Raw genomic sequence first — 7,507 nt, forward strand, 5'->3', positions numbered from 1 at the left:
CATCAAGCTAAAATTGCATATGCAAGCTACTAGTATCATGAACACGTAGTACTTTAACCATGTAGAGTGAACAGGTCATGAATTTTTCATTACTGTTTAAAGATGCTATCATATCCGATATGATCTACACATCAGTGCGTGTCGCAATGCCTTGAACTATACATATATTCTCATGAATATGGAATAACTTTAACTCAGATGTCAAAGGAGACATAGAGGGAAATTCACCCATTTCGGGAAGGTCCGACCCACCTATTATGAAGCTCAATTCAGCTTAAAGGAGTCCCGAAACTCAGCTCAATTGGTTCTCGAACCTCAAGTTCAACTTAGAAAGGCTCTCCAATGCCAACCGAAGATAATCCAAAGGTCGGTTGCACTCTAGCTGCGAACAACACCAAAACGGCATTAAAATCCTCGTATACTAGTTAATAAGCCGGAAACTTGTGGAATCAGTTTTCTAACGGAAAATTCCACTTACCCCTGGTTGAAACACCTTCCTAACCAGTTCCCAAGGTCACCAATTAGCTCAATTTAATTCGGAAACCTGCTGCGAGCCACGATCCCAAAATCAGCCTTTTATCGTCGAATTCGTGCCCCAAACAATGAAGAAAAAGAAGTAATTTACCTTCTTAGATCATAAACTCAGTCTCAACTGAGCTAAGCTACAATATCTGATCCTGTTACCACAGCAAATCCCCTTTTTCCTTCAGCTAGAAACCACAAAAACCAACTCAGTACTCGACTCGACTAATAGAGCTTAGATTAGGGAAAAATTGAGTCGATTACCATACTGAGCTTCCAACCAGCAACCCACTGGTTTGGTGCTGCGAAAAACCTTCCAAAATACCCTCTCCCACGTCTACAAAGGCTCAGCGACATTCGCAAGCAGCGAAGAACAAGCGAGACGACGAAATCGAGCTAAATCGTTGATTTCTATGTAGAGAGAGAAAACATCTAGAGTGAGAGAGTAAGAGAGGTGCAAGGCTGCTTCTCAGAGCTCTAGCATCATCCACAAGGGTCCACGGGTCGTGCTGGGGTGATATGGATGGAGACAAGGTGTGCATTTACCGAAATAGCCTTGCTGCCACGCATCTGCCATTGTGTACCGGTACAAGGTGATGGCTGTACCGGTACAGCAAGCAGAAAAATGCTAATTTTCGTCAGATCAAAGCATTTTCATGCTTTTAATTTTCCAATCACCCTCTAACTTGTCCAAAAATTTGTCTAAGCCCTTTAGAATATGTAGGGTAGTTCCACATACCATTTCCCACATTCGAACTTCGCAATTGACCAAATTCGAGGCATTGCAATTGATAATGCATTTGCGATGCAATTTTTCAATTCCAGTTACTTTCTTACTTCAGTAACTCGTCAAAACCTTTCTAAGGTCTATCAAACGTCGTAGATCAGTTCCAAAAGCCATTCCGACCCTTGAACATGTCCATAGGCCCAGATTCAGTATATTACATTCATCCCTCCTAAATAGAAGTTTCGTCCGCAAAACTAGAACTGACTCTTCATTCGAAATCATCTAAAAAGGATGGGAAATCCATTCCATCGTTGTTCATGAGTGCATATCACTGTCTCGCAATAAAAAGCTCTTCTTTCATCCATAGAATCCATGATTTTAATGGATGAAATTCCATTTCAACTTTTTTTTTTTTTTCAATACTTCGAGGGTAAAATCCAACCCTTCTCATCATGCTCATCTGCAGGGGTTTAATCATTCATTCGGTAAGAAAAATTCCAAGGGTACAATTTTCAATAGTGCTTAGTAGTTACACTTGGTACCTATTTTGAATTCGAAAGAATGATCATATATTAGCATTGGAATTCTCAAAAGTCAAAACTCTTTAAAGCATTGCACTCCCAGTGCAATTCTATTCCAAGATGAATTCATTCCCTATGTTCACAAATAGGTTGAGGCTGAAGCCCAACTTGTTCCGTCTTGATTATATAATTCGAGCGTAACCGTTCCTTAATAGACTTCCTAGGTTACCTCTAATGTACAACTTGTGTTTAGTAAGGTGATCAAATACCAATGATTACTTTGCATTATCCAGCAGTCATAACTTTCTCATACATCTTGTAGTCACTACATTTCTCAATTATCACTAGTTTGATAACGAACTAGTTATTCCTGGTAGTCCCTTTTTAATAGCAAATTGAAATTGATTATCCATCAATCCATTAAAGGTGGATTCCTGATTAACTATTCAGCATTATATCCCAACACCTTAATATCATATTTCTTTCTGCCACTAGGCGAGAATCCCAATTCACATTAATAGATGCCGCTCCACGTCAATACTTATGTTCAGACAAATTCCATTAATGCTGTCTCTACAGCTTTACTGCTTTCCTTTACACCAATCATAAAGTAACTCATGACCATTTCATCACTGAAAAATTTTCCTCATATACTCAAACTCGATTTCCAGTCAATTCTGTTCAAGTCCAATTTGGAGGTTTGCTTCTACCAGAATCACTTGTGACATTACTACTTGCTCCTGTAAGTAGATCAATTCAGATAAACTTTCTTTGATACCGTTCTGAGAGTGTGATGCTCAAAGTATTCATTGTCCCAAATCCAATTTAGGCAATAGAGGTTTATACTTCACCCATAAGTTTTCTATTGCTGTTACTCTACATATTCTTCATAAGTAGGGAAGAAATCTCAACAAAACCTTTCGTTAACTCACAATTAGAGCATCATCATTTACTTTCGAACTGTATGAGATTTATCCTGATATAACTATCAGTCCAAAGACTGCCTCATACGGTTTATTCTATGAAGCTTAGTCCCATTATACATAACGAGAATCAGAAGAGAAAGAAATAAGTAGCTGGGTAATCTCTTTCTCAATATTCCAAGATGCTTAGTTCCATTAGGAGAGTCTCATCTCAATCCTTTTAATTCATCTTCCTGGTCAATCATTATCTGCCTGGCAGAGTTTGCAGGAAAAACAATTGAATAAATCCTTCATAACCTTTTCTATCACCAAAGACTACAACTTCATCAGATGCTACTCAATCTATATCATGCACCAATACTAGAAGCTGATCAAAAGATTCACAGGCCTCAACTTAATCCACTACTTAATCGTGTTTCTCATTGAAATCACGATATTCGACACATAGTCGAATAGCTCATCTAATCTCACCACAAGTGAAACTACTTCACCAAAATGAAGCACTCGACATAAAACATTCGCTATTCGTCAAGTTCACAATTTGTGACTTGATCAAAAACATCACAACCACTTCTCAAAATGATCCGTCATTTCGAGGATTCTCACATTTAACATATCAGCCAATTGGGCTTCAACCTTTCTATAATTACCTAATTTAGGTAAAATGACTATTCTCGCAATCAGCGAGGCTAAACCCTTCAAGATGCATTGCATACTGTTCGAAGTTCCAAGGCGAATCAATTTAGTTCGCACAAACCATGGTATAAAGTATCTCCCAACTAAATTTCAATCCAAACCAGTCTATTAAATCAATCCTACATGCATTAAGGAAGGAAATAATGTTATTCAACTCGGCCAACAGCCGATCAGAGATGCAACTAAAGCAATCATTATGATCATATCGAATCATAGGAACATTGCATAAAGTACTACCTGCAGTAGTTATCCCTGCCGTCGTATCTGACTCTATGATTCCGTCGGCGTACCTCCACTGGGTACTTCTTGCAACAAAGTCGGTGCAAACACCTTAGTTAACATGTTATGCCTTGGGCACTCAGATCGAAAATGGTCCTCCTGACCACATTCAAAACACTTCCCTTTCCGTTGGGGACACTTTGGGGGAACGTGCGGACCTCCACAAATTACACACAGTCGTGGTGATCGACCCCTCAATCTTCTTTGCTTAGAAACAAAACCACGTTTCCAAGGTTGATTCTTCTTTAATTTTCTGGATGATTTTCCAACCTGTAACTGATCACCCTTGGTAGCCTCTTTTGCTGTTTCAGTGCATTCCACACCTTTTCTTACGGTCAATGTACGATCCGAAACCTCGTGGAATTTCTTGAGATCAGCCGTCTGTTGAATCAACAAGTTCTCCAACCGTCTGATTCCTTCATCTTGTCGGCGCAAAACCTCGGCTTGAAGTAGCGTCACATTCGCTTGTCGCTTCACCACTCCGACTAGAGTAGCCAGCTGCTCTTTTAATTCCCAAACCTCGCTAAATTCAGAAGGTGCACGTCTTTCTAGGTCGGATGTCTCAATCGCCGTAGGGTGCATATTTGACATTGCAAGCTGCAACAAACAAAATAGGCACAGGGTAAAACAACCCATGCTATCGTAGCCCCACTCATAATTATAAACTCCCAATCATGCAAAAGTAATGAAATGACCACCCACTATTCCCCAATATCAAATTTGTCAGCCGCCAACGTGATCTTGCAAGGACATAGAGGTTATTCATTTCAATTGAACTCCAACAATTTTGGAGTTATAAGTATGACCCAATCATAATACTTTCGCTCAACATAGTCGCAAAAGACCCCGTCTCTCACGCTCCTAATCCTGATCGTTCAACTGGCCTAAGGTTTACTAGGTCCACTAAAACTCAACCCTAGGCTCTGATACCACTATAATCTGTCACGCCCGGGTACCAGCGGAAGCATATCCGGTCGCGTGCACAGACCCGCCGTGTACACCACAACTCAAGTATACACAAGGCGTCTACAAACCATATAGTAAAAGCATATAATTCTAACCAGGTAATCAGAGCACGACTTTTAAACTTATACAATCCAAACCTTAATACATGAAAGAAAAATAAAGTACAATTTACAAAAACACTTAATATACATCTCTGTACTAAACTACATAAACTGGTGGAGGTCGTCTAGTACACGTCCAAAAGGCTCTAGCTAGCCGCAGACCCCTCGCCAAGAACCCTAGCCTTTCCCGGGGTGGAAGGCTCTGTAAAAACAACAACAAAGAGGGCGTGAGAACTATTAAACAATAGTTCCCAGTGGGTAAGCCGCCGAGAGTGGCGAAGTACACCACTAGGTCAACTGTGGCATGAGTAGATAGCAATAAATAAGCGAGTAAATGCAGATAATACAATAAGCAATTATATGCAACAGATATGGAAGTAAACTACTCATGCTATTTGCTCAACCATAAATAAATAACAATAGATTGCAGGTATCAGTTATCATGATAGATTCTATCAATCATATTACTTGACAATTTAACCAAACATATATCAGAATGTATGCAAGATAATTCACTTTACTGAAATTACAGATGATATCATGTAATTACCTTGTTCCATAGCAAGAAAGAGACATAATGTCATTCATTATGTTGCTAACCAATCATGATGTCAACTTCTAGGTTGTTCATCACTAAGCTCACTTTAGATGTCAACTTTCTAGTATGTTCATCAATAAGTTCACTTAACCCAAGACATATAGTAACTTTACTACTCTGTCCAGCTAAGGTTAAAGTACTTGACATAACCCAATTTCCAACGGACTTACACAAGGTAAGTTCAAGCCGCGCCGTGCCTAATGGCCCCGTGGTAGTCAACATCCCCACTCTAGGAATGAGCCTCCCCCACGGCATTCCATTTCGGCGCTCACTTCGTACATTTGCGAGCATCTGTCGCTAAGCTGTTCGGGAGTGCTGGCTTGGGGGGGAGCGACCCCGCAAGCGTGTGCAAACGCGCACAATGGCATGCAAGCCGTAGTCCACAGTACCAGTCTCACAACAACATCATGTCCCTGACATGGAATCTCAACTCAAGCCACTCCGGAACGCGGGGCTTGGGGGGCGCGACCCCCGCAAGCATGTACGAAAGAGCATAATGGCATGCTAGCTATAGTCCAGGGTACAAATATCTCAACAGCATCATGTCTCTGACATGGAATCTCAACTCGACCCAAGGTCGGCACTGTAGTACCCAATCATAAGTCACTATCAACAACTTGTTGATAAGATTCTACCAGTCGTTAATATAACTTGACAAGTTAAAGCTTTACATCACACTAGTGATTCTATCAGGCTATACCTGGTCAGTCACTCACAATCTCTCACTACTCCTTACACATAAGGAAAGTGGTTCACTAAGGTTCTATTCATAGACCCATGGCACATATCCTGTAGTCCAATATAAATCTCTACTTGACTATACAAGTACGTTATCATATCCAAATCTAGTTATTTACTAGATTATATTCAGTTGAATAATCATTCAAGTTATGCCATCATATGAAAGTCTAGTTACTTACTAGAACATATACCATAATACAAGTCTATCATGTGAAAATAGAAACTAACAAGGTAATGCAAGCAAGTAAAACAAGCGATAAAACACTCTTCACATGATCTCTATGCCATTCATTCTACAATTAGAAATGCATATGCCAAACAAAGGCCTTTACCTGATCTTTCAGAATATAGCAATTTTACTTGCTATATAACATTGCATAACTCAATCCTAAATACATTAATCTCTTTGTTGTTCAACAGAACTAATTAGTCCATTCACGAACTTACATTATATCCTCTTGGGTAATATCAAGCTAAAATTGCATCTGCAAGCTACTAGTATCATGAATCCATAGTACTTAACAGGTAACCATGTAGAATGGACAAGTCATGAATCTTTCATTACCATTTAAAGATACTATCACTTCTGATATGATCTACATATCAGTGCATGTCTCAATGCCTTAAACTATACATATATTCACATGAATATGAATAACTTCAACTCAGATGTCAAAGGAGACATAGAGGGAATTCACCCATTTCGGGAAGGTCCGACCCACCTATCACCAAGCTCAATCCAGCCAAAAGGAGTCCCGAACCCTGCTCAACGGAGCCTCGACGCTGCTGAAAACGAAACACGAAAAGCGCATCAAAACTACGGCCGAAATGTCCAATTTCGGTACAATTTGCACTTAGTACAAAGTAATAACTTGAATCCCTATTTTGGGTTCAGTTAATACCTCAAATTAAGTTTCCAAAAGGCCCTCCAATGCCAGTCGAAGACAGTCCAAGAGTCAAATACCCTCTCGCTGCGAACAATACCGAAACGACGTCAATATAGTCGCTTATAAGCTATAATAGTCGAATTCCTGCAATTTCAGCCCTCTAACTGAAATTCTTGCTTACCTCAGGGTAGAACACCTTCTAAACTAGCCTCCCAGGTCACCAGAAGAGCTTAATGTGATTCGCAAACCTGCTGGGAAGAGAAAAGCTCAAACTGCATCAATTCGCTCGATTAATCCGCGTATAGTCCGAAATAACTTCATAAATAGCGGAACATCTCTAATAAGCTTTAAAGTAGCTTATCCCAGGTCTAAGGAGGTTCATTCACAGCTAATTAACTCATATTTAATAGCTGAATTCTCAGTTTAAGTCAGTTGGAAGCAAAACTCAAAATCAATAATCAAATCGACGAATAGAACGCCGATAACGGAAAAATCGAGTCGTTTACCTTCTCAAGCTTCCAACCAGTGAACTGCTGGTCCAGAGCT

At 39.9% G+C, this 7,507-nt stretch overlaps 1 long non-coding RNA gene across 1 annotated transcript; it reads right to left on the reverse strand.

The window, feature by feature from the left end:
* Positions 1–4,905: 4,905 nt before the first annotated feature.
* Positions 4,906–7,241, reverse strand: LOC109706284. The gene is made up of 4 exons (XR_002215152.1): positions 7,143–7,241; positions 6,977–7,045; positions 6,797–6,860; positions 4,906–4,937 (listed from the first exon to the last, which is right to left on the reverse strand). It is a non-coding gene; the product is annotated as an uncharacterized LOC109706284 (long non-coding RNA).
* Between the last annotated feature and the right edge of the window lie 266 nt (positions 7,242–7,507).

This window comes from Ananas comosus, unplaced genomic scaffold, assembly GCF_001540865.1.
Source record: "Ananas comosus cultivar F153 unplaced genomic scaffold, ASM154086v1, whole genome shotgun sequence".
In the NCBI taxonomy this organism is placed as follows: domain Eukaryota; kingdom Viridiplantae; phylum Streptophyta; class Magnoliopsida; order Poales; family Bromeliaceae; genus Ananas; species Ananas comosus.